Source organism: Monodelphis domestica, chromosome 6, assembly GCF_027887165.1.
Source record: "Monodelphis domestica isolate mMonDom1 chromosome 6, mMonDom1.pri, whole genome shotgun sequence".
Lineage (NCBI taxonomy): Eukaryota > Metazoa > Chordata > Mammalia > Didelphimorphia > Didelphidae > Monodelphis > Monodelphis domestica.
This window is the reverse complement of record NC_077232.1, coordinates 279,251,076-279,279,069: the sequence shown is the minus strand read 5'-3', so window position 1 is coordinate 279,279,069 and position 27,994 is coordinate 279,251,076. Positions and strand designations below refer to the sequence as shown.

Below are 27,994 nucleotides of genomic sequence, written 5' to 3'. Positions count from 1 at the left end.
CTATATAATTCCAACACAGCTCAGCAGCAAGAACTAGAAAGAGAAATCCCATTCAAAATTACCTTAGAAAAAATAAAATACTTAGGAATCTATCTCCCGAGACAAACACAGGATCTATATGAACACAACTACAAAACACTTTCCACACAACTAAAATTAGACTTGAACAATTGGAAGAACATTAACTGCTCATGGGTAGGACGAGCCAATATAATAGAAATGACCATCCTACCCAAACTCATCTATCTATTTAGAGCCATACCCATGGAACTTCCAAAAATTTTTTTAACTGATTTAAAATAAAGTTCATTTGGAAGAACAAAAGATCAAGGATATCCAGGGAAATAATGAAAAAAAAAATACAAAGGAAGGGGGTCTTGCAGTCCCAGATCTCAGGCTATATTATAAAGCAGCGGTCATCAAAACAATTTGGTACTGGCTAAGAGACAGAAAGGAGGATCAGTGGAATAGACTGGGGGCAAGCAACCTCAGCAAGACAGTATATGACAAACCCAAAGATCCCAGCTTTTGGGACAAAAATCCACTATTTCATAAAAACTGCTGGGAAAATTGGAGGACAGTGTGGGAAAGATTAGGTTTAGATCAACACCTCACACCCTACACCAAGATAAATTCAAAATGGGTGAATGACTTGAACATAAAGAAGGAAACTATAAGAAAATTAGGCGAACACAGAATAGTATACATGTCAGACCTTTGGGAAGGGAAAGACTTCAAAACCAAGCAAGAATTAGAAAGAGTTACAAAATGCAAAATAAATAATCTGGATTACATCAAATTAAAAAGTTTTTGTACAAACAAAACCAATGTAACCAAAATCATAAGGGTAGCAACAAATTGGGAAACAATATTCATAAAAACCTCTGACAAAGGTTTAATTACTCAAATTTACAAAGAACTAAATCAATTGTACAAAAAATCAAGCCATTCTCCAATTCTCAAATGTACAAGGGACATGAACAGGCAGTTCTCAGCCAAAGAAATCAAAACTATTAATAAGCACATGAAAAAGTGCTCTACATCTCTTATAATCAAAGAGATGCAAATCAAAACAACTCTGAGGTATCACCTCACACCTAGCAGATTGGCTAACATGACGGCTATGGAAAGTAATGAATGCTGGAGGGGATGTGGCAAAGTGGGGACACTAATTCATTGCTGATGGAGTTGTGAATTGATCCAGCCATTCTGGAGGGCAATTTGGAACTATGCCCAAAGGGTGATAAAAGACTATCTGCCCTTTGATCCAGCTATAGCACTGCTGGGTTTGTACCCCAAAGAGATAATAAGGAAAAAGAATTGTACAAGAATATTCATAGCTGCACTCTTTGTGGTGGCCAAAAATTGGAAAACGAGGGGATGTCTATCAATTGGGGAATGGCTGAACAAATTGTGGTATATGTTGGTGATGGAATACTATTGTGCAAAAAGGAATAATAAAGTGGAGGAATTCCATGGAGACTGGAACACCCTCCAGGAAGTGATGCAGAGCGAAAGGAGCAGAACCAGGAAAACATTGTACACAGAGACTGATACATTGTGGTACAATCGAATGTGATGGACTTCTCCATTAGTGTCAATGCAATGCCCCTGAACAATCTGCAGGGATCTAAAAAATACTATCCACAAGCAGAGGATAAACTGTGGGAGTAAAAACACCAATGAAAAGCAACTATTTGACTACAGGGTTGGAGGGGATATGACTGAGGAGAGACTCTAAATGAACACTCTAATGCAAATTCCAACAACAGGGAAATGGGTTCGAGTCAAGAACACATGTGATAACCAGTGGAATCGTGCATCGGCTATGGGAGAGGGAAAGGTGGTGGGGGGGAGGGGAGGAAAAGAAAATGATCTTTGTTTCCAGTGAATAATGTTTGGAAATGACCAAATGAAATAATGTTTAAAATTTTAAAAAAAGAAAAGAAAGGGAAAAAAAAGAAATCTAATTTACTTTGGAGGAGTCCATAAAGTCCCCTTCCATTTTCTTCCTGAGCCAATGGGATCCTTGGAGCAGGGACTATCCCTCTCACCACTTCTTCATCTAGTTCCCCCACTGGTGATAGGATATATGGTGGTGGTAAGCACCCCAAGGGGTCCCATTTGGTACCCTCCTCTTTCTTTTCACATTCCTCATCAGTGAGGAGGAAGAGTTCAGTACTAGGTAATCACAGTCTGGCATATTTTTCTTCTTCAGTTATAAGGCTTTTTACGTTAACATATAAATTTAAAAACTGACACTCAATCCTCAGAAGACCTGAACTTTGGCCAAAAGACTGAGTCTTTTTAGGGGCACTCTGGCCCACACTAGATAACAATATTTAATAATTTTCTTTTTACTCTTTCCTTTATATGTTTCAATCAGCTCCCTTTAGGCTATCTTTAGGAACCTCGGGGAGAGAATTCTTTCCTTTTCCTGATTCTCGGGATTCACTGTTTCCTATCGCACTGGACTCTAACCAGCAACTTACAGGTGAGTATGGATTCAAACCACTTCTCACCAACTGGGTCTACAGATTAATCACTTGATCCCAGTTCTATAGACTTTAACCAACTGACTCTGTGACCACCCAAGTAATGCTTAATAGTCTTTTCTTACCTGGGTTGGTGCACACAGACTTACATGGTTAGGATGGATTGAATTGGGTTAATAACAAGACTGGCCCTGAGTTGAAAGCTAACAGTTAACTCAGACCAGGGCAGAACCTGGTCTGAGATCAACACACAGACCACTCAGTAACTTGGAAAGTATTTTTATTAAATGAGGAAAGGTTGAAAAAGAAATAGGGTAACCCTGATACTAATTCCCTCTAAAGTGCCAAGGATTTCAATGTATCCTCACAGTCTTCACAAAGTTGTTGGTATACTCTAATTCTCACCTCCATTACCTAAAATTCCCAATCCCTGTATTAACTAATTCTGAACTAACCTCCCCCCCCCCAAGTTAATGTTAAAGGGTAATGGTCTGTGGTAAGCTTAGAGGGCCCAGGGAAAGATCCCAAGTCAGGATGGACTCAGATCTCACACTTACTAACAGCTGCCCTTGACTGGATGTTGAGTCATGCCAGCTTCAGAATCTTCTTTTCAGGAACCACAGGTATTAATAGCAATGGACAGGTAAAGGGAATCCACCAGGTAGCTTGGCATTAAAGCCTCCTAGATGCTTGCAATCAGCAAACCCCAGAGAGACTAACTGCTTCTGAGTTTTTCAACTTAACCCTTTTTTTCAACATTCCAGAATTCTTGCCTTGTTAGTCTTCTGCATCTGTCCCCTGCAGACCATCCTCTCATGCTATAACTCTCTTTTGCTCACCTCAGACAAAACAAACTCTCCCCAAGTGGCTCATCTTTCTTCCCTGCAACATTTGCAACACTTTTACTAAGTCCCTTTGGTCTCATCAGGAGTCAGGATCCCTGGACTCCAACAGCAAGTCAGTTGCCAATAATGATTCAGTAGGATGTTCTGCTTATGAGTGTTGGAACACAGAGGTTCCTGAGGCCAGCTCAGGTCCCAGACAAGCCCCTAGTTGAGAGGAACAACCACCTACACAAAACAAATCTTGAACTCAGTGTTAATGTGGCAAACAATATTTTATTTCATCCTTGAGAGAATTGGTACTCACGAGCCAGTGTTACAGGTATTATAGCCAGCAAGCAAGTACAAAGTATGGGAGCATGTAGGCTCCTTTTATCTTAGTCCCTAATGCGAATCAGGTCCTTGTTCACCATTGGCTAGTGTAATATTTATTGGGAAAGGAAATGGGATTGGGAAAAAAATGGGGATGAATGGGAGGTTTGTATGGGGTAATGAGGAGTTAAGGGGAGAGAGGGTATATTGCTTGGTGAGGCAAGGGGGGGAGATGCCCCCTGCTGAGAGGAAACAGCAAGGGTCTGATAAAGACTATTTGTCCTGGAATGATTGAGCTAAAGTTCAGCTCCCTCTATGACCAGAAATGATAGTCCACTTATCTGACTGCGAATTCAAATAACATAAAGTTTAATAACTAGTTGGGATTGGAGTTTTTCTCAGTTTCAGACCTGAGGCCAGGCCCCAGAGGTTGGCGGAGAATTTATCCCACTCCCATCTACTCTCGTTGTTCTAATTCAGAATCTTAGCAGTACACAGAAAGCAAACAAGAACAATTCTAACCTTTAGAAGCCTGTGTCTTTGGGCTGAACCAAGAAGAGCATGCCACTCCAGACTGGGCTGACCACATTCCTCTCTCCTCCAACACCTGGAAGCAAGTCCCACCCCGCAGGAAGGAAGTGCTAGTCCCAAGACCCAACTGCCACTCCCAGTTGGAGCCTTCCCCCACAAACTGTCAGCCTTGTTTCCTTTCCACAATCGTCCCCTTTTTTTGTTGTGACCTTCCCAAGGTCACATATTTATATGATAGTTATTAATTTAGTAAATCTGAATTCTTAGCAGGAAAGTTTGAGCAAGGGTAGTTTTGGATTTTACAATAAATTCAGTACAATAAATGTTGAACAAACTATTACAATAAATTTGAATCTTAGTGCTAATACTACTTACTCTACATTAACTAAAACTAATATCTTATTTAGATTGTTCCACATCATAATGTCAGTCAAATAGAATATCTATTGATCTTTCTATTTGCCAAAGATCTTATGGAACTAACTATATACATATTTACATTTGCATAAATACAATTTCAGACACTCGTTTATATAGACAAGGCCTCAGTGTTGTGTTGAATTAATACTTATCAAGGTTCTTCAGATTTCCACTTCTCATGTTGACTGATGGATCTCTTCTTTCTTCTATGTTATGTAGTGATGCATGCTATTTCCCTAATATGTGAAATTACTTTTGTTTTATTATTTCAACACACTCAATCTTACATATAAGTCTCGTTTTCCATCTGTCCTCTAATATAAACAAATTTACAAAGTTCAAAGTCTTAGCTGTCCATTTCAGCTTTTCCTCTTTGTTTCTTGTCTCTAGCATCTTTTCTTGATGCTTTTCCTCTGGGCTGGTTTAAAATCTTTTCCTCTGGGATGCTTTTCCTCTGGGATGCTTTTCCTCTGGGCTGGAAAGTTGTCTCAAACATTGTGTCACTATTATTTCTTTATGATGTGCTTTTATGTTAATCAGTTTTTGTTTTCATTTCTCAGCACTATCTGTTGTCTAATTATCTTCGATGTCTGTTACAATGGTGTTGAACTTTTTCTGGTTTCATGTGGGAACAGTGAAACCATGAGTCTTTCCCTGCAACTTTTATAGCTGTTGGGGTAGTAAGCAATACTTCATGTGGTCCAGTCCATTTTATGTCTGTAGACAATTTTCTATTGAAATTTTTTAAGTATACTATGTCTCCTGGTTTGATGTTGTACAAATTGTAATCCAGGGGTATGGTTTGTTGTATCAAGCCCATTTCATGCAATTCTGCTATTCTTGTCTGTAAAGCTTGTATATATTTTGTTAATTGACAGTCTAGTTTGTGAGAAGTTCTACGTCAGAGAAAGGAAGATGTGATAGAAGCATTACATTGTTTTCTTCTTCTTCCTTTTGTTTTGGATCAGGTATATGATTTTCTTGTACTTCAAATTCAGTGTCTCTATCCACTTTATCCACTTCCACATACTTTTCACAAAGTTCTTTGTAATTCTTGACTCCCAATGCTGCCAGCATTTCTTTTATTGTGATTGTGTAGTTTATTTCCTTAACTAACTCTTCTGACTGGATCGTTTGTTCTTGATTTGAGTTGTTAATGTAATTATCTGTCTTTCCCTCTTGTAAAGCTTTGTGATGTTGATCGTAAGGTTTGATATATTCATAAGGTTCTTGGTCTTCATTTTCTGAATCAAACATTATTGAATATAGTGATTCTGTGTGATTCGTGTCTTGCGTTGACTCTTGCTTGGTGATCTCTATATTCCCCAAGTCTTTTGCAAGCTCTTTAACTTGGATGTAACTTGTGATTTGGCTGTCTTCAGAAGATGTTTTTAAAACATATTTAGTTGCTCCTGTATCAATAAGAGCTGGGTAGATTTCATTACCCACTTTTATCATGACCCTTGGTTCTGTGTTCTCATTTTGTTGACACACTTGGACCATAGGTGCCTCTATTTCTATTTTGTTCAAATCCCAGTTTTGTTCTTCTTCTGCAGACTTTTCTTGTTGCTTTGAACCTTCATTTTGCAATCCGTCATCAGTCTGCAAGGGAATTGCATTATCATGGAGACTTAAAGATGGCATAACAATGTTTGTGTTTGCTTTCTCTTGTGCAGTTACTATTGGTTGGAATTCTTCTGCATAAGGGTTTAAAGTTGACTTTTCTATTATGTCATTGGTATTTTCTTCTGTAATATCATCCCTGCTTTCAGAGTCATTGTCTCCAGGAGGTCTGATAATTTGAATATTCTCTGTTATTGCATTTTCTTCCCCATTGGACCCTTCTGTTGTTAGTTCATATGCTTCAATTAATTCATTTACAGTTTGTGTATTACAGACTGTTGCCAGTTCTGTTTCTTCCTCTTTCTTTGTAGCTTGTTCCATTGTTCCAAAAAATTTCTCTTTAATCTCTGTTACATCATTATCTAATTGGATTTCTTCTTCTATCTGTTCTTTAGTTTTATTTTGTGCTTTTGCAACCTCAAGTTCTATTTGCATGCAGTCTCCTTCCTTTTCATTTTTCCCTTTTCCTTTTCCTTTGCCATTTTTCCTTTTTGATGTTACCCCATGCACCTGGCTTCATAACTGACTTGGTTTGGCAGCACCTGAGACTATTTGTGAATAACGTGGCTTCGCTCCTTGTTGGATGTACCTCTCCAGGGTTTCTAAATTTGGTGCTTGCAATGATTTCTTGCAATTACAATCACAACATTTTACATTTGTTTGTGTATTATTGCTGCTATAATTTACGTTGCTTTTCCAAGACCTCGGTTTGTTATTAGATTGGAATAATTGTGCCTTTAAATAACAATCTCAAACCATGTGACCCATTTTTCCACAGAGGAAACATCTGGGTAAATTTCTCCTTTGATTGCTTTTTGTGTAATTTCTTGTGGGTTTGTACGATTGCAGAGTGGCTAGATTTTTTATTTCTTCAATTTCTTTATATTTACTTGAGCTATTTGCCTCCTTGAGCTTGGTTTTAAGGTCTTTTATTATTTCATCCTTTTCCTCTAGCATTTCTTTATGACCTGAAAATATGTAAGTTGCAGTTTTTCTTAAATCTTCCACTTAGTGTTTCCCAATCTGGGCATTGAAGTTTAAAATATGATCTAATAGGTGTGTTACTCCCTTTCACAAATTGTCTCCTTATGTGTTGGAGATTTTGTTCAGTTAAATTTTCAAATCCAAGCACATCCTCTGCTACTTCAATCACTCTATCGAGGAACTTTGATGAATGTTCCCCACTTTCCTGTCTCAATTTCTCAAATTTTCCCCAAGTATCTGGTCTTTTTGAAAAACTTTTCATTGCCTCTTAATAGATCTTCTCTGGCCTTTCTTAGGTAATGTAGATTTTCATTATTGGATAACTCTTAAGTCTGTTCCTTCCTCTGGCCATGATGTTAAATTTGGATTTTTTCTTGTTTCATCAATGAATTGCTGTTTTTCCCATTTTGAAAATAATTCTGAGAGAAAAATTTCAGTGTCCTGGAAATCTGGATCATAAAGCCTAATTGCTCTTTTAAATTCTTTTAAACATCTCATCGGTTCTGAAAACCAGGAAGGCATCCGTCTTTTCAGACTTTCAAGGTCAGCTGTTGTAAATGGTTTATGTGTTTTAATATGAATTATACCACTGTCTGGGTTGTAGGCTTGTTTGATCTCTTAGTGGCAATATTGGTATTCCACCTTCATCCCCATCTGTATTTTCTTGCTGAACTACATTGTTATTTTTAGGTATGTCTTATTGTGTGTTAATACCTTTGCCACATTGTATCTCTTCACTCAGTTGCTTCATCATTTCCTTTAGTTGCATCATCTCTTTTATAGCTAAAATCGTCACAGCCATTTCATTATCTTTTGCTTTTTTTCCAAAAATTAGATGCACACCTATTTTTAGGGCATAGTATAATTTGTTTAAGAAGAATAATGCTCCAGCATATGTGGGAATGAATGAAATCAAGCGATACATACTTATATTCAGCCATTGCAATGTTTCATAGATGCTAAGCAGAAAATAAATATAATCTGGAATCATGACAAAAAATAAGTCGTAAAACATATACAAGAAATATGCAATCCAAGCTAGATAACCCATGGCAAGTAATAGTTTCTTTGCCGTCTTGTATCTTGAAAAGCTTTTTGCAACAGAAGAAAAAATGGGGATAAATGGGAGGTTTGTATGGGGTAATGAGGAGTTAAGGGGAGAGAGGGTATATTGCTTGGTGAGACAAGGGAGGGAGATGCCGCCTGCTGAGAGGAAACAGCAGGGGTCTGATAAAGACTATTTGTCCTGGAATGATTGAGCTAAAGTTCAGCTCCTTCTATGACCAGAAGTGATAGTCCACTGCGAATTCAAATAACATAAAGTTTAATAACTAGTTGGGATTGGAGTTTTTCTCAGTTTCAGATCTGAGGCCAGGCCCCAGAGGTTGGCGGAGAATTTATCCCACTCCCATCTACTCTCGTTGTTCTAATTCAAAATCTTAGCAGTACACAGAAAGCAAACAAGAACAATTCTAACCTTTAGAAGCCTGTGTCTTTGGGCTGAACCAAGAAGAGCATGCCACTCCAGACTGGGCTGACCACATTCCTCTCTCCTCCAACACCCGGAAGCAAGTCCCACCCCCAGGAAGGAAGTGCTAGTCCCAAGACCCAACTGCCACTCCCAGTTGGGCCCTTCCCCCACAAACTGTCAGTCTTGTTTCCTTTCCACACTAGTTACTAGAGAGTTCCAATCCTGTTGGGAGGGCCATCTCATTGGAAGGGGGAATTATCCATATGAGTTTTAACCAATCAAAGTGAAAGCAAATTCACCTGTTAGGCTCTTAAAGGAATGACCTGTCATTGAGTTCCTCATCATGTCCTGCTAATGTGGATGTGTGGAAATGGGACTTATGCTAGGATGTGGGCCCCTTTCTCTTCCCATTTCTAGTCCATTTCAGGGTACTTGTGAGAGGAGTCCATCATTTTGTTATTTCTCATGTCTCACAATCAGGGAGATTAAAAGGACTTCCTTGAACTGGGAGTCCAGTTGAGACCTTGAAAATAAATTTGTAGAGGGTCCTGTTTAGTGATTTTCTTCCTGTCTATTCAGAAGTATATGAATAGGAGTGGAGGCATAAAAGTGGCAATAATCCAAGCTTGCTATTTAGGCAAGGAATTATCAGCATTAGAAGAATGAGACAAGGGATTTGGTTAGAGACGATAGTGTAGAGTTGAAATGATCCACCAAGACTTTAAGATAGGGAAGGTAACAGTATAGCTAATATAGGAATGATGGCCTGAGAAAGGATACAGGGATTAGAGATCTTGATGAGGATGAAGAACAAGGGAAAGGAGGAAATAAAATTAAGATTAGATAAAGGAATTTTAGAATTCATGAACATGAATATAAAATGTTTAAATAATAATTCCTTTTAGGTGGCTATTTTTGTCCAGATTTAAACTATCTGTGGTAAAGCTAACAACTAGGCCTCCCAATTCTATAAAGTTTTTATGAATACATTCAATTTGATACTATGAGTCTTCTGCAGTCATAGAGCCTGAGGCAAGTGCTTGGAGTACAGTCAGTCATATCAGAGAGGACAGTTTTCTTAAGGTTGATACTTATTATGCGTCTTTCATTTTTTTTAACTATTCATTTTTAATTTTTAATTTTCAGTTCCATATTTTCACCCTTTCCCCCTTTATTTCCAGCTGTTCAAGAAATATAATACCAATTATACACATGAAATCATGCAAAACATATTTCCATGTTAGACATGTTGCAAAAAAAATTTTAAAGCAAGAAAAATAAAGGAAGTGAAAAAAAGGTCTTCATTCTGCCCTCTGAATCCATCAGTTCTCTATCTGGAGGTAGATGGCATTTTTCATTATGAGTCCTTTGGAAATTTTGTGCATCATTGTATGGACAGAATAGCTAAGTCTTTCACCATTGACTGTTACAATATTGTTATTACTGTGTATAGTGATACTGGTTCTGTTCACTTTGTATCCACTCAAATAAGTTTTCTCAAGTTTTTCTGAAACCATTCTCTTTGTCATTTCTTACAGTACAATAATATTCCATCACAATCATTTACCACAACTTGTTCAGCAATATTTTTAATTTTTTTATTCTTAATCTCATATTTCATATGGTCTCACAAGCATGCATTTGACAAAATATAGCTTTCAAACAGAATGCAGTAACCATGCAGTTTATTTTTTAGGTACCTGAAAATAAAAAACTCATCAAAATATAAAGCTGCTTTGTAGAGACCACTGATTTCATCTCCATTCTGAACTGTTCTAACAATTTGCAATATTTGTCTACTTGATAGTAGTCAGTGATTGTTCTCTTCAAGAGCATTGCAGTAGTCAGTGGATATTATTCTCAGTGCCACCATTCAGGTCTAATCTCTGATGGATCTCCCTCCTGACCTCTCTACCTCCCAGGGTTGGCTTTATTTGTAGATATGCCCACCTCTGGATATTTATTCACCTTAACTCAGGAAAGATCAAAGGCAAAAGAAGAAACTTAAACCCAGATTCAGACTGACTTAGGCAACACAAGTGTTTTAGCTGTATGGCCAAGCTGAGGTAGAAATGTGAGTAAGAGGTCTCTTGCCCACTCTGATTTTTAGATCAATCTTAAAATAGTCCTTGCATGATTTACAATTGGAGGGGAAGAGAGAGGTAAGGCAGTCCCTTTTTTTATTTTTATTTTTTATTATTTAGTGAATTTAAAACATTATTCCTTAGTTAGAAGAATTATATTATTTTCCTCCCTCCCCACCCTCACCCCTCCTGTAGCCAATGTGCAATTTCACTGGGTATCACATGTGTCCTTGAACCCATCCCATTTCCATGTTGTTGATGTTTGCACTAGGAAGTTCATTTAGAGTCTGTATCCCCAATCATATCCCTTTGACCAATGTAATCAAGCAGTTGTTTTTCATTGGTGTTTCCACCCCACACTTTTCTCCCTGAATGTGGATCCCTTCACATTGTTCGGAATCACTGCATTGCTATTAATGGAGAAGTCCATTACATTCTATTATACCACAGTGTACAATGTCTCTGTGTACAATGTTCTCCTGGTTCTGCTCCTCCCACTATACATAAATTCCTGGAGGTCATTCCAGTTCTCATGGAATTCCTCCAGTTATTCCTTTGAGCACAATAGTATTCCATCACCAACATATACCCCAATTTGTTCAGCCATTCCCCAATTGAAGGACATGCCCTTATTTTCCAATTTTTTTGCCACCACAAAGAGTGCAGCTATGAATATTCTTGTACAAGTCTTTTTCCTTATTATCTCTTTGGGGTACAAACCCAGCAGTGATATGGCTAGGTCAAAGGGCAGACAGTCTTTTATCACCCTTTGGGCATAGTTCCAAATTGCCCTCCAGAATGGTTGGATCAATTCACAACTCTACCAGCAATGCATTCATGTCCTAACTTTGCCACATCCCCTCCAGCATTCATTACTTTTCATTGTTGTCATGTTAGCCAATCTGCTAAGTGTGAGGTGATACCTCATAGTTGTTTTGTTTTGCATCTCTCTGATTATAAGAGATTTAGAGCACTCTTTCATGTGCTTATTAATAGTTTTGATTTCTTTAACTGAAAACTGCCTATTCATGTCCCTTGCCCATTTATCAATTGGTGAATTGTACAAAAGTACAATTGGTTTAGCTCTTTATAAATTTGAGTAATTAGACCTTTGTCAGAGTTTTTGTTATGAAAATTGTTTCCCAATTTGTTGCTTCCCTTCTAATTTTGGTTACATTGCTTTTGTTTGTACAAAAACTTTTTAATTTGTTGTAATCAAAATTATTTATTTCACATTTTGTGGGGTTTTTTTCTAGCTCTTGCTTGGTTCTAAAGTCTTTCCTTTCCCAAAGATCTGACATGTATACTATTCTGTGTTCACCTAATTTACTTATAGTTTCCTTCTTTATATTCAGGTCATTCAGCCATTCTGAGTTTATCTTGGTGTAGGGTGTGAGGTGTTGATCTATTCCTAATCTCTCCCATACTGTCTTCCAATTTTCCCAGCAGTTTTTATCGAATAGTGGATTTTTGTCCCAAAAGCTGGGATTTTGGGGTTTATCGTATACTGTCTTGCTGAGGTCCCTTGCCCCCAGTCTATTCCACTGATCCTCCTTTCTGTCTCTTAGCCAGTACCATATTGTTTTGATGACTACTGCTTTATAATATAGTATGAGATCTGGTACTGCAAGGCCACCTTCCTTCCCTTTTTTTTCATGATTTCCCTGGATATCCTTAATCTTTGTTCTTCCAAATGAACTTTGTTATGGTTTTTTCTAATTCAGTAAAAAAGTTTTTTTGGTGGTTCAATGGGTATGGCACTAAATAAGTAAATTAATTTGGATAGGATTGTCATTTTTATTATGTTAGCTTGTCCTACCCATGATCAATCGTTTTTTCAATTGTTTAGAAAGACAGTCAGTCCCTTAAAAAATTTTTTTAATATTTATTTATTTAGAATAGTTTTCCATGGTTACATGATTAATGTTTTTTTCCTATCCCTATTCCCTCCCCTCCTTGAACTAACAAGCAATTCCACTGAGTTATACATATATCATTGTTGAAAACCTATTTCCATGTTATTCTTATTTGCAGTAGAGTGATCTTTTAACATCAAAACCCTAATCATATCCCCATTGAACTATGTAAACAATTGTGTTTTTCTTCTGCATTTCTGCTACTACAGTTTTTTTCTCTGGATGTTGTAATAGAATGGTAATCTGTGTGACTATTACTGGTTATAATAACTGGTATGTACTCTGGCTTACTAGAGAGAGCTGCTACTAGGGGACACACCTGAGGGCTGCTTAGTTACAATGGAGATAGAGGTAATACAGAGATAGAGAGATGCTGTCACAAGGGAATTCTCTGGAGTTTGCCTATAATCTCTATTGATGGCTGATAGATGGATCTATTTCCTAACCTCTTCCTCCCTTCACTCCCAGATCCCACACGCTCCCTCAACCCCCTCCCTTCTTCCAGCTTCTTCCTCCCAGTTTCTTCTTGAAGCTTGTGACTTTGCCCCCCCCCCACCCAGTGGACTATGAAGATATTCTTCTTTTCTTTCTCAGGTAACGGGTTTATAGGGAAACAACAGGATAGAGAATTGAGGAAAGAGGGATGTGGGTTTCCCTAATCTATAATAAGGGATAGGAGGAATTTGAGATATCAGTCCAGTCACAGCTATGACTCTAAGACATCCAGAGAGATGGAGGACAACTGTTTAAAATCTTCTTTTCCTCTTTCAGTTCACAAAATCACCAATGTCCCTCAGCTTAACTCCAGAAGCCCCCCCCCTTAAGGGTCCTTCAGCTTGGGACAAAAGCTAACAATATTAGTTCTCAGCTTCTTCCCCCTGCAGCCAGGCTTGCCTCCTTTCTTGGTCAGTCAATGCCCAGAGAGACAGAATCCCTTCCTCCCCCTGGTCAGTTCAACTGCCTACTCCTCCAGAGAACATTCCATTTGGAATCTTCACCTTGATTTTTGCAGATCCGATCCCCAGCTTGGACTGCATGCCTGGGTTGTCCTGCAAATCCTCTCTCTCTTCATTTCTCTTCCACAATTCCCCATTTTATTTGACAAAAAAAAAAATGCAACTTGCATTTTTCAATGATACCTGTATAATAATTTTATCTATCTATTTTTTAACCCTTTGCTATCTTAAATATTATCTTACTCCCCCCCCCATAACAAAATCCTAAACTAATCTTAGCTATTCTGACTATTTATGCTAAGCTAAGAGTGGAATAGGAAAATGGTTTAGCTAAGGGATTTACATGAACATAGTTTTTTACATCACAAGTAAATTAACAACATTCAAATCATCTCAACAATTTCACTAACATTAAGAATATGCAAATGTCCTATTTCCTAATGTCTATACAATCACTAAGTAAAATTTCTTATCACTAACAAATGCTAACTTATTATGGTACAATCTAATTTCTATACATCAGAACTTCTATGTCTCTACTTTGTTAAGCCTTAAACTCACTAGGCTATTACTATTGTTAGTGGTTAGACTATTAATAAATCACTCTAATATAGTTAGCAAGTTAGTCAATTAGTAAGTACATGTGTCCATAGGATATACTTAGTATAGATTTACATATGTACATCATTCTAAATTTCTGTGCAAACTCATGCAGAAAAGAAATTTCTTAGTCTGTTCGAATTTTCCATAGAAATTTTCTGTCAGTGTGTCTTTTGTTATGCAACAATGCACATTGTATACTTACCCAATCCATGAAATATATTACTTTGCTATGTAGGGTGTGCATGCACATATATGTGATGTTCACATGTACGACATATTCTTACACATCCTCATGATCAAAAGTTCCAAGATTTCAAAGTTCTGTGATAGAGGCTGGCCCTAGAGAAAAAGTGCCAGACTGAAGAGTATATGAAATTGATCACCTCGACAGGGGTGGGGCCCCAGGAGTGGAATCCTGAGGAGAGAAGACTCTGGTGAGAAGAGCAGTGAGGGTCTCTCCGTCTTGAGACGGAGAAGAAAGAAGGTGGATAAAGACTTTCTCCTGAGGGTTACCCATTTTTCCTGCTGGTGACTGGAAATCTTTCCCCCCAATGCTTCCCAATTGAAGGGACTTTCTGAAGAGAAACCTGAGCAGACTTTACCTCAGCTCCTGTTGCCCAGGGCTGAGTCAACCTGACTTTCTCTTGGGGGACTCAGGCTGCCAAGGCCTGAGATCCCCTCCAAACTTGAGGAGGGAGGAAAAGGGTTTAGATAGAGACAGGGACCCCCTTTTCCCACTTTCCTTTTCCCATTCTTCCCTGCCTGATATTCCCTTTGTATTATCTGATTGAGTTAACATTAAAAGTTATCTGTTCCCCAAGCTGAGTGTGAGTGAACGGAATCAAGGGGAGACTTTTTGGTCTCAAGTAGTGGAAGGGGGACAAGAGGGACAAGAGGGAATCTGCGAGAGCAGCTTTGTATAAGGAGAAAAGGCAGAAGAAGGAAAATCTTCAAACCCACTCTCCTCTCTCTGAGCCAACCTGTTACATCTACTGTCTCCCCCTGCACCCTGCTTTGTGGAGAAGGGGGTTCTCCTCTCTTTCCCTGTCACCACTGAGGAGAGCAGGAGGTGGAGGCTCCCGGGTGCTTTCAAGATTAAGCTTCACCTGTGAACTGCTGCCATGGTCGAGGAAGGCATTGCTGCTGGAGGTGTAATGGACATTAACACTGCTCTACAAGAAGTGCTGAAGACCACCCTTATCCATGATGGCCTAGCTCGTGGAATTCGTGAAGCTGCCAAAACTTTGGACAAACGCCAAGGTCATCTTTGTGTTCTTGCTTCCAACTGTGATGAACCTATGTATGTTAAGTTGGTTGAGACCTTGTGTGCTAAGCACCAAATCAACTTGATCAAGGTTGATGACAACAAGAAGCTGGGTATGGGTAGGCTTCTGTAAAATTGACAGAGAAGGAAAGCTTTGTAAAGTGGTTGGCTGCAGTTGTGTTGTTGTTTAGGACTATGGCAAGGAATCTCAGGCCAAAGACATCATCAAAGAATATTTTAAATGCAATAAATGAGTAAATAAAAGCCTTGGATCTATGAAATATAGATGACTGTATTACTACTGTGTCTCCAAGCATGAGGCTTTACCGATAAGGTTTGTGAAGGTAACCTTGACCTGATCACGAGACCTATTGCCCAACACAAGTCCATTAACATGCTCGGAGTCAATTCCCCGGGAAAGCACGGTTTGCAATGTACACGCCCAAAGGTGTTCCCTCTACCTTGCCACCCAATCTTAATTGTCTATACTTTGTGACGTGGTTACTACCTCCTTGGGAGTACCGCCCAAGCAGGACATGAATAAATTCAGAGGCAATCCCATGAACTTCCTCTTGGCCTTTCTCCCTTCCATGGAGCTCCTCTGGGCTCCTCTATGACTATGTCTCTCTCTTCTTGACCTTCTCCTTCCCCGAGGCTGGAACCATCTCGGCCTGCATTCTCTATCTTAATCTCCTCAACCACCTTGTATTCCATTATCCTCATTTTCCGCCTTAAGGAAAATCATAGGGGTTGCCTGCCCTATCCAATCAAAAAAAAAAAAAAAAATAAAAGCCTTGGTCTGATTTGAAAAAAGAAAAAAATAATAAATTAAAGAAAAAAAAAGAAAAGAGAAGGGAATGTACCCTGACAAGGAAGGGTCTGGGCCCTGAGGTATGGCAAGAGAGGGAAAGAGGGGAGAAAGCAAGGTGCAGGGGGGGACAGCAGTTGTAACGGGTTGACTCAGAGAGAGGAGAGTGGGTTTGAAGATTTTCCCTCTTCTGCCTTCTCGCCTTAGCTAAAGCCACTCTCCCAGATTCCCTCTTGTCCCTCTTGTCCCCCTTCCACTACTTGAGACCAAAAGATCTCCCCTTGATTCCATTCACTCACACTCAGCTTGGGGAACAGATAACTTTTAATGCTAACTCAATCAGATAATACAAAAGGAATATCAGGCAGGGAAGAATGGGAAAAGGAAAGTGGGAAAAGGGGCCCCTGTCTCTATCTAAACCCTTTTCCTCCCTCCTCGAGTTTGGAGGGGATCTCAGGCCTTGGCAGCCTGAGTCCCCCAAGAGAAAGTCAGGTTACCCCTGGGCAACAGGAGCTGAGGTAAAGTCTGCTCAGGTTTCTCTTCAGAAAGTCCCTTCAATTGGGAAGCATTGGGGGGAAAGATTTCCAGTCACCAGCAGGAAAAATGGGTAACCCTCAAGAGAAAGTCTTTATCCACCTTCTCTCTTCACCATCTCAAGATGGAGAGACCCTCACTACTCTTCTCACCAGAGTCTTCTCTCCTCAGGATTCCACTCCTGAGGCCTCGCCCCCATCAAGGTGATCAATTTCATATACTCTTTAGTCTGGCACCTTTTCTCTAGTGCCAGCCTCTATCACAGTTCCAAAGTCCTTCCATGTCCATTCCTGTTGCTTATAGAGACTCTTTCTTCCTCTCTCGTCCTTCATCTTGTCTGCATGCGATTCGCCATCGTCCAGTCTTGATTGAAGATGTGTTCTTCCAATCGTAATCCACTGGTAAAATCAATCAGGAACCTGGAACACACGAACAATGTATGTGTGTGTGATTTTTACGTGTGTGTATGTGTGAGTAAGAGTGAAAATTTGCTTTTGCATGGAAGTAAGTTGAAATCTTCATGAATGCCAGAATTTATCAATCTTTCTTCATGTCTGCAAATAAGGATTACATGTGATTTTCTTCATGCACGGGGTAAGCTTTTGCATTTGTACACCTTCATGCCTGCAAGTAAGGTTTACTTGTGTTTTACATGGATGGGTGTGAGCGTTATGCATAAGAATAAAGATTCCAAGTTTGCTAAATCATGTTGTTTCACCTTTCACTAAAAGATTTATCATATGGTTACTTTAGTTCTGGTTGGCTAGCAGAGACTTAGTATATAATATCATATAGAGACTTCTGGTCAAGATGGCGGCTTAGAGAAAGCTAAAGTTCGGATCTCTGGAAACCCTTCCCTACCGAACTCAAACTATATGCTCCTAGGGCACCGAAATTCAAAACGATCAACAACATAGACCCCGAGAACCCTCCTCCTGGACCTGAATCAAAAGGTACGCCCCCCCCCCCAAAAGCCAGAACCCAAGATCACTCGGACCTAAGGGGTAGGCAGAAGGAAGGTCCCAGGACCCATCCCCCCCAACCCAGAGCGTCGAGTCCAAGGCAGCAGAGGGAACCTCAGAGCCTCAGGGCCGGCTCTTCTGAAGGCCACTTCCTGAAAACAACCTGACTCAGTCGCGGGGGCACCCAGACAGCAGGGAAACAGAGAGAGATGGGGGGAGCCTGTAACCCCCTGGTTGGATCCCTCCATCCGAGTGTCATGGAAAGTCCCTGCCTCAAGGCATACTCAAACTGAGCGAAAGCTAATCTTATCAGGAGCCCTCCAAGTGGCCCCTCCCGCCTCAGAGTGCAGCCTTGGCTGGCCGGCAAAGACAGTGAAACACCTCGCAGAGAGTGCCAAGCCAGGCTCAAAGCATGGAAGTAAGGCAATGGAGAAGCATCGGGAGGGAACCAAGGAGGGCAGTAACACGGAAGCACCAGCAATTCCTGGCTTCCCCGGGAAGACAGAACAACAACTGCATAGGACGGACAATCCGCCTAGGGCTAAAACCTCTGAACACCAGACAGAGATAAGAAAAGCTAGTCCTCCCCACTCAGATAGAGATGGCAAACTCCACAGAAGCACAAAAGCCCCCAAATTCCAAGAAAAACAAGAAGAAGGGGGTGACTTTGGACACATTTTATGGAGCAAAAATACAGAATACAGAGGAGATAGAAAAGGAAACACAAGCAAATACTCCGAAACCTTCCAAAGGAAATGGAAACTCTCCACAAGCCCATGAAGAATTTGAATCGGAAAGGATCAAAAATATGGAAGCCCTCTGGGAGGAAAAGTGGGAAATAATGCAAAAGAAATTCATGCATCTACAAAACCACTTTGACTAAAGTGAAAAGGAAAACCAGGCTTTAAAAGTCAGAATCAGGCAACTCGAAGACAACGAGCAAGAATTAATAAAGCAAAGCCAAAAGACCAAGAAATTAGAAGAGAACATAAAATATCTCACTGACAAGGTGACAGACTTGGAAAATAGAGGGAGAAGAGATAATTTAAGAATAATTGGACTGCCAGAAAAGCCAGAAATAAACAGCAAACTTGACATCGTAATACAAGATATAATCAAAGAAAATTGCCCAGAGATTCTAGAACAAGGGGGCAATACAGCCACTGACAGAGCTCACAGAACACCCTCTACACTAAATCCCCAAAAGACAACTCCCAGGAATGTAATTGCCAAATTCCAAAGCTTTCAAACAAAAGGAAATCCTGCAGGAAGCCAGAAAAAGACAATTTAGATATAAAGGAATGCCAATCAGGGTCACACAAGACCTTGCAAGTTCTACTCTGAATGACCGTAAGGCATGGAACATGATTTTCAGAAAGGCAAGAGAGCTGGGTCTTCAACCAAGAATCAACTATCCAGCAAAACTGACTATATACTTCCAAGGGAAAGTATATTCAACAATATATATTCAACAAAATAGAAGATTTCTAAGTTTTTGCAAAGAAAAGACCAGAGCTCTGTGGAAAGTTCGATATCAAAAAACAAAGAACATGGAATACCTGAAAAGGTAAATATGAAGGAAAGGGGAAAGGAGAAAAATGTTATCTTTTTCTTTTACTCAAACTCTCTTCTATAAGGACTACATTTATATCAATGTATGTATACTAATATGTGGGGAAAATGTAATGTGTAAATAGGGGGGAAAGAAAGACCAAATAGAATAATATTTCTCACACAAAGATTCACATGGGAAGGGGAGGGGAAGAAAACTCCTATAAGAAGGAGAGGAAGAGAATTTTTACTTAAACTTTACTCTCAGGGAAATCAACTCTGAGAGGGAAGAACATCCAGATCCATTGGGATCTTGAATTCTATCTTACCCAACAAGGGAAGGGAGAAGGGAAAACCAAGGGGGGTAGGGGGTAGGGAACACAAAAAAGGGAGGGAAGAAGAGGGGGGGAAGGGGAGGGAACAAAAAGGGAGGGACTAGAAAGGGAAACATGAAGGGAGGGGACAAGGGGGACTGATTTAAAGTAAATCACTGGACTAAAAGGTAGAGCTGAAGAAGAAAGGTTAGAATTAGGGAAGGATATAAAAATGCCAGGGAGTCCACAAGTGACAGTCATAACTTTGAACGTGAATGGGATGAACTTACCCATAAAACGTAGATGAATCGCAGAATAGGTTAGAATCCAAAACCCTACCATATGTTGTCTTCAAGAAACACACATGAGGCGGGTAGACATCCACAAGGTCAGAATTAAAGGATGGAGTAAGACCTTCTGGGCCTCAACTGACAGAAAGAAGGTAGGAGTGGTAATCATGATATCTGATAAAGCCAAAGCAAAAATAGACCTGATCAAAAGGGATAGGGGAGGTAACTATATTTTGTTAAAAGGGACTTTAGACAATGAGGAAATATCACTAATCAACATGTATGCACCAAATGGTATAGCACCCAAATTTCTAATGAAGAAACTAGGAGAATTGAAGGAAGAAATAGACAGTAAAATGATATTAGTGGGAGACTTGAACCAACCATAATCAAATTTAGATAAATCAAATCAAAAAATAAATAAGAAAGGTAAAAGAAGTGAATGAAATCTTAGAAAAATTAGAATTAATAGACATGGAGAAAAATAAATAGGGATAAAAAGGAATACACCTTCTTCTCAGCACCACATGGCACATTCACAAAGATTGACCATACATTAGGTCACAGAAACATGGCACACAAATGCAGAAAAGCAGAAATAATAAATGCAGCCTTTTCAGACCACAAAGCAATAAAAATAACGATCAGTAATGGTACATGGAAAACCAAATCAAAAACTAATTGGAAACTAAACAATATGATACTCCAAAATCTTTTAGTTAGAGAAGAAATCATAGAAACAATTAATAATTTCATCGAGGAAAATGACAATGGAGAGACATCCTTTCAAACCTTTTGGGATGCAGCCAAAGCGGTTATCAGAGGTAAATTCATATCCCTGAGTGCATATATTAACAAACTAGGGAGAGCAGAGATCAGAGATCAATCAATTGGAAATGCAAATAAAAAAACTCAAAAGTGATCAAATTAAAAAAACCCAGCAGAAAACCAAACTAGAAATCCTAAAAATTAAGGGAGAAATTAATAAAATCGAAAGTGATAGAACTATTGATTTAATAAATAAGAAAAGAAGCTGGTACTTTGAAAAAACAAACAAAATACACAAAGTACTGCTCAATCTAATTTAAAAAAAGGAAGGAAGAAAAGCAAATTAACAGCATCAAAGATGAAAAGGGGGACATCACCTCCGATGAAGAGGACATTAAGGCAATCATTAAAAATTACTTTGCCCAATTATATGGCAATAAATACACCAATTTAGGTGATATGGATGAATATATACAAAAATACAAACTGCCTAGACTAACAGAAGAAGAAATAGAATTCTTAAATAACCCCATATCAGAAAATGAAATCCAACAGGCCATCAAAGAACTCCCTAAGAAAAAATCCCCAGGGCCTGACGGATTCACCAGTGAATTCTATCAAATATTCAAAGAACAGCTAACTCCAATACTATACAAACTATTTGACATAATAAGCTAAGAGGGAGTTCTACCAAACTCCTTTTATGACACAAACATGATACTGATTCCAAAACCAGGCAGGTCAAAAACAGAGAAAGAAAACTATAGACCAATCTCCCTAATGAATATAGATGCAAAAATCTTAAATAGGATACTAGCAAAAAGACTCCAGCAAGTGATCAGAAGGGTCATTCACCATGATCAAGTAGGATTTATACCAGGGATGCAGGGCTGGTTCAATATTAGGAAAACCATCCACATAATTGACCATACAAACAAGCAAACCAACAAGAACCACTTGATTATCTCAATAGACGCAGAAAAAGCCTTTGATAAAATACAATATCCATTCCTATTAAAAACACTAGAAAGCATAGGAATAGAAGGGTCGTTCCTAAAAATAATAAACAGTATATATCTAAAACCATCAGCTAATATCATCTGCAATGGGAATAAACTAGATGCATTCTCAATAAGATCAGGAGTGAAACAAGGATGCCCATTATCACCTCTACTATTTGACATTGTACTAGAAACACTAGCAGTAGCAATTAGAGAAGAAAAAGAAATTGAAGGCATCAGAATAGGCAAGGAGGAGACCAAGTTATCACTCTTTGCAGATGACATGATGGTCTACTTAAGGAATCCTAGAGATTCAACCAAAAAGCTAATTAAAATAATCAACAACTTTAGCAAAGTTGTAGGATACAAAATAAACCCACATAAGTCATCAGCATTTCTATATATCTCCAACACTGCTCAGCAGCAAAAACTAGAAAGAGAAATCCAATTCAAAATCACCTTAGACAAAATAAAATACCTAGGAATCTATCTCCCGAGACAAACACAGGAACTACTATATGAACACAACTACAAAACACTCTCCACACAACTAAAACTAGACTTGAGCAATTGGAAAAACATTAACTGCTCATGGATAGGGTGAGCCAATATAATAAAAATCTATTTAGTGCTATACCCATTGAACTCCCAAAAAATTTCTTTACTGATTTAGAAAAAACCATAACAAAGTTCATTTGGAAGAACAAAACACCAAGGATATCCAGGGAAATAATGGGGAAAAAAACACAAATGATGGGGTCCTTGCAGTCCCTGACCTTAAACTATATTACAAAGCAGCAGTCATCAAAACAATTTGGTACTGGCTAAGAGACAGAAAGGAGGATCAGTGGAATAGACTGGGGGAAAGCGACCTCAGCAAGACAGTATACGATAAACCCCAAAATCCCAGCTTTTGGGACAAAAATCCACTATTCGATAAAAACTGCTGGGAAAATTGGAAGACAGTGTGGGAGAGACTAGGAATAGATCAACACCTCACACCCTACACCAAGATAAATTCAAAATGGGTGAATGACTTAAACATAAACAAGGAAACTATAAGTAAATTGGGCGAACACAGAATAGTATACATGTCAGACCTTTGGGAGGGGAAAGACTTTAAAACCAAGCAAGACATAGAAAGAATCACAAAATGTAAAATAAATAACTTTAACTACATCAAATTAAAAAGCTTTTGTACAAACAAAACCAATGTAACTAAAATCAGAAGGGAAACAACAAATTGGGAAAAAATCTAAATAGAAACCCCCGACAAAGGTTTAATTACTCAAATTTATAAAGAGCTAAATCAATTGTACAAAAAATCAAGCCATTCTCCAATTGATAAATGGGTAAGGGACATGGATAGGCAGTTCTCAGATAAAGAAATCAAAATTATTAATAAGGACATGAAGAAGTGTTCTAAATCGCTTATAATCCGAGAGATGCAAATCAAAACAACTCTGAGGTATCACCTCACACCTAGCATATTGGCTAACCTGATATGTGGCAAAGTAGGGACATTAATTCATTGCTGGTGGAGTTGTGAACTGATCCAACCATTCTGGAGGGCAATTTGGAACTATGCCCAAAGGGTGACAAAAGAATGTCTACGCTTTGATCCAGCCATAGCACTGCTGGGTCGGTACCCCAAAGAGATAATGGAGAAAAAGACTTGTACAAGAATATTCATAGCTGCGCTCTTTGTGGTGGCCAAAAATTGGAAAACAAGGGGATGCCCATCAACTGGGGAATGGCTGAACAAATTGTGGTATATGTTGGTGATGGAATACTATTGTGCTAAAAGAAATAATAAAGTGAAGGAATTCCATGGAGACTTGAACGACCTCCAGGAAGTGATGCAGAGTCAGAGGAGCAGAACCAGGAGAACATTGTATACAGAAACTAATACACTGTGGTATAATCGAATGTAATGGACTTCTCCATTAGTGGCGTTATAATGTCCCTGAACAATCTGCAGGGATCTAGGAGAAAAAAACACTATTCATAAGCAGAGGATAAACTGTGGGAGTAGAAACACTGAGGAAAAGCAACTGCCTGACTACAGTGGTTGAGGGGACATGACAGAGGAGAGACTCTAAACAAACACTCTAATGCAAATATTAACAACATGGCAATGGGTTCGAATCAAGAACACATGTGATACCCAGTGGAATCACACGTCGGCTATGGGGGGTTGAGGGGGGAAGAAAAGAAAATGATCTTTGTCTTTAATGAATAATGCTTGGAAATGATCAAATAAAGTATTATAAAATTAAAAATATATATATCATATAGAAGCTTTTTTCTTATGGCTGCTAATGTTTTCCTTTTGGCTGTAACTGACTGCATTTCTTCAGGGGTGCTAATCTCTTATATCAACATATGCAGTGCTCTCTTTTCAGTAGTTTTGTGGCAAGTATTCTTCTGTTCTTTCAGTAGGCTTTCATTCACAAGACTGATTTTCATTTCTTCTTGGGCTACTTGTTGCTGCTCATGACTAGAACTTTTTTATATCTTATATCATCTGCATATGTATCATCACTGATGACATGTGAGGTATCAGAAATTATGAGATAATATCTTCATGGCATACTCTCTCTCTCTTCCTTCCCCTGGTAGAGACTATTTTTGGATGAAGGTTGAGAGATATGGATAACCTTTTTCCTTTCAGTTCTCAACTACAACTTGATGTTAAGGTCTTGATATCACAGAGTCAACCAATGTGAATCCATGCTTCTATAGCATTCTAGATGTTTGTGCCTGTCCTAGTTATGAAGTTGAAACTTTGAAACTTTATGCTACAAGTTTAGGAGTGTTCTTGTTGTTGAATTACTTGTTCTTCTTTTGCAGGAATAACTTATTTCCTATGCTACCTCAAGAATAGTTTTTATTCACATAAGGTTTTGTGTAGTATGTTACCCTATGGAACTCCAACTAATCTTGGCGTCACTGTTACAGCATGAATGATACTTGTCATATGTTTGAAATTAGAGAATAGAAGTGAAATTGTGTATCTATATCTCCTCCACCAGTTCTCAATATGTTTCTTGATATTCTCCTTCCCATTCAGAATCTGTATCTGAACAAGCCATGTAATTCAACTTATCTATAAAATCATCTTCAAACATTAACTGCTCATGGATAGGACGAGCCAATATAATAAAAATGACCATCCTATCCAAACTTATTTATCTATTTAGTGCAATACCCATTGAACTACCAAAATACTTCTTCACCGATTTAGAAAAAACCATAACAAAGTTCATTTGGAAGAACAAAAGATCAAGGATATCCAGGGAAATAATGAAAAAAAACACATATGATGGGGGCCTTGCAGTCCCTGACCTTAAACTATATTACAAAGCAGCAGTCATCAAAACAATTTGGTACTGGCTAAGAAACAGAAAGGAAGATCAGTGGAATAGACTGGGGGAAAGCGACCTCAGCAAGACAGTATACGATAAACCCAAAAATCCCAGCTTTTGGGACAAAAATCCACTATTCGATAAAAACTGCTGGGAAAATTGGAAGACAGTGTGGGAGAGACTAGGAATAGATCAACACCTCACACCCTACACCAAGATAAATTCAAAATGGGTGAGTGACTTAAACATAAAGAAGGAAACCATAAGTAAATTGGGTAAACACAGAATAGTATACATGTCAGACCTTTGGGAGGGAAAAGGCTTTAAAACCAAGCAAGACATAGAAAGAATCACAAAATGTAAAATAAATAATTTTGACTACATCAAACTAAAAAGCTTTTGTACAAACAAAACCAATGTAACTAAAATCAGAAGGGAAACAACAAATTGGAAAAAAATCTTCATAGAAACCTCTGACAAAGGTTTAATTACTCATATTTATAAAGAGCTAAATCAATTGTATAAAATCATCTTCATTATCAACCCCTAAGCTTGCATAAATCTCTTCTAATGGTATGCAACTTATTCTGTGCCCAAAAAATAATTCCTCACCATTATTTTGGTAAGATGTTGTTTGCACTGGTTCCAGGTATTCTGTCTTCTCACTTGTGTCCCACATATCCCCTTCTTCATCTACCTCTTCATAAAGCTTATAAAACTGATAAGTCATTTGTTCTATATCATCTTCATTCATTATTAGCACACCTTCTGGTATTCCTTCTGATTCAGTATCTGAATCTGAATCTCTAAATCCAATCACTATGTTTTTTTTTAATTTTGCTCAATGCTATGTAAACTTTTGTCAGATGTTGGTAACTCTGGCTTTGCAATTTGATCTAAGCCTATGTCACCAGTTTCTTGTGTTTCTCAAATCAGTTTCAGGTAGTTTGTCATTACTAAGCTCCAGAATGTCATTTAGAATTGGTAAACTAGATGGTATGGGTTAGCTTCTTCTTGTAGATCTTGTACACTGTTACTAATCACAGATCATACTCTACAACTAGCCTGAGGTTTATGTTTATCTTCATTCTCATTTGACTGTGTAAAGATAGGAGTCTTTCCCTCTAATTCATTAGTTTCTTTTGGGAATAATTTTGGTACATCTACATTTCCCCCTGCACCATCAGGATGTGTTACTTCATTTTGTCCCCCACTACAACATATATCTGTATCTGGCTTAGTAGCTAAAGTGTTCATAACCATTGAATCAGTGTCCATGTCTAACAAGTCCCTCACAATTGTCCTGCATTACTACTAGTAGAATTGTCTATTACATTTGATTGTGCCATAATGAATCAGTTTCTATGTATAATGTTCTCCTGGTTCTGTTCATTTCACTCTGCATCAGTTCCTGGAGGTCTTTCTAGTTCACATGGAATTCCTCCAGTTCATTATTCCTTTCAGCACCCTAGTATTCCATTACCATTAGATACCACAGTTTGCTCAGCAATTCCCCAATTGAAGGATACCCTCTCATTTTCCAATTTTTTTGCCAGACAGAGAGCATGACTATAAATATTTTTGTATAAGTATTTTTCCTTGTTATCTTTTTGAGATATAAACCTGACAGTCGTATGGCTGGATCAAAGGATATACATTCTTTTAAAGTCCTTTGGACATAGTTCCAAATTGCCTTAGAATGGTTGGATAAATTCACAACCCCACCAGCAGTGTAATAGTGTCCCAATTTTGCCACAACCTCTCCAACATTTATCACTTTCCTTTGCTGCCATATTGGCTAATGGCAATCCCTTTTAAACATCCCCCAAGCCATCAGTTTATCCATCTCCAGTGCCACTAAGGGGACTCTGTCATCTCAAAGTGTGAGCCCTATAGCCCAGAGTCCTACATGGCTAGAAGCAAGATATGTTGATAGGAATCAGTATGTCTCCCAGTGTATCAGAGGTTCTTAACACATGTATGTGTTTGTTTATGTGTGTTTTGCTGTTGGTAGAGCTTTAATAGCCAGCTTTCTATAGTAAAAAAATTTGTTGTTGTATAGTTGATTAGATATGTCTGATTCTTCATGGTCCCTGAGGACTTCAAGTCCCCTCCATCACTCTCTCCACTGTTTGACTCTTCATGACCTCATTTGGGATTTTCTTGGCAGAGATACTGGAATGATTTGCCATTTCCTTCTCCAACTCATTTTATAGATGAGGAAACTGAGGCAAACAGGATTAAGTGACTTACCCAGGGTCACACAGTAGTTGTCTGAGGTCAGATTTTTTTGAGTCTTCCTACTTAAAGGCCTAAGACTGTCCTCTGCATACATAGCTGCCCCTCTCCATCTCTGTTTCTTGATCTCTCCATACATGACATGCATAAATGTTTGATGTAGTTTTACATTTAGTCTGTATTATTAATATTGTTCTTCACTACTTTCTTAAATCTAGACAATCATGAAAACAAATCAAGCCCTGATTTTTAGTGTTTATTGGCTCCTGAGACATAAATACACCCTGGTTGGAGCTGTCTCCAGCACATCTGTAGAATGGTGAGGTCTGTACATCTCTTTTCAAAATTTTCTTTAAAATATAAATAGTAAGAAATGCTAGAGTTTAGCTAGAGGTTAAGGAAAAATAAAGATAATTTTTTCCCATCTAAGTTCATGTAGCCCCTGAAATTTAGCCCCTGACCTCAAGTTAAGAACCCCTGCCAGAAAAAATGTAAGCTGATGCAATAGGGCTGTATTCCTCCTGTTGCTAATCACAAATGTTTAGATATTGTTGATTCATTCAATTTGGTTTTTAAAAAATCAATTGGAAAGCATTCCTGCCAAAACAGTAGCTTATACTACATGTACATTTAAAAAGGGTAGAGAGTTAAGAAGAAAT

General features: G+C 38.5%; 1 protein-coding gene and 1 pseudogene across 4 annotated transcripts in view; both read left to right on the top strand.

Annotated features, from left to right (window-relative positions):
* The window catches only part of ART3 (ADP-ribosyltransferase 3 (inactive)), a 194,442-nt gene that overhangs the window by 34,893 nt on the left and 131,555 nt on the right, over positions 1-27,994 (top strand). The window contains exon 2 of one of the 4 annotated variants that reach the window (XM_056803290.1): positions 2,387-2,494. The exons of the other annotated variants lie outside the window; for them this stretch is intronic. The gene's annotated coding sequence lies outside the window, so the exon portion shown is untranslated. The remainder of the gene's footprint in view (positions 1-2,386; positions 2,495-27,994) is intronic. 4 annotated transcript variants of the gene reach the window in all.
* LOC130455121 (40S ribosomal protein S12-like) lies at positions 15,277-15,770 on the top strand (annotated as a pseudogene).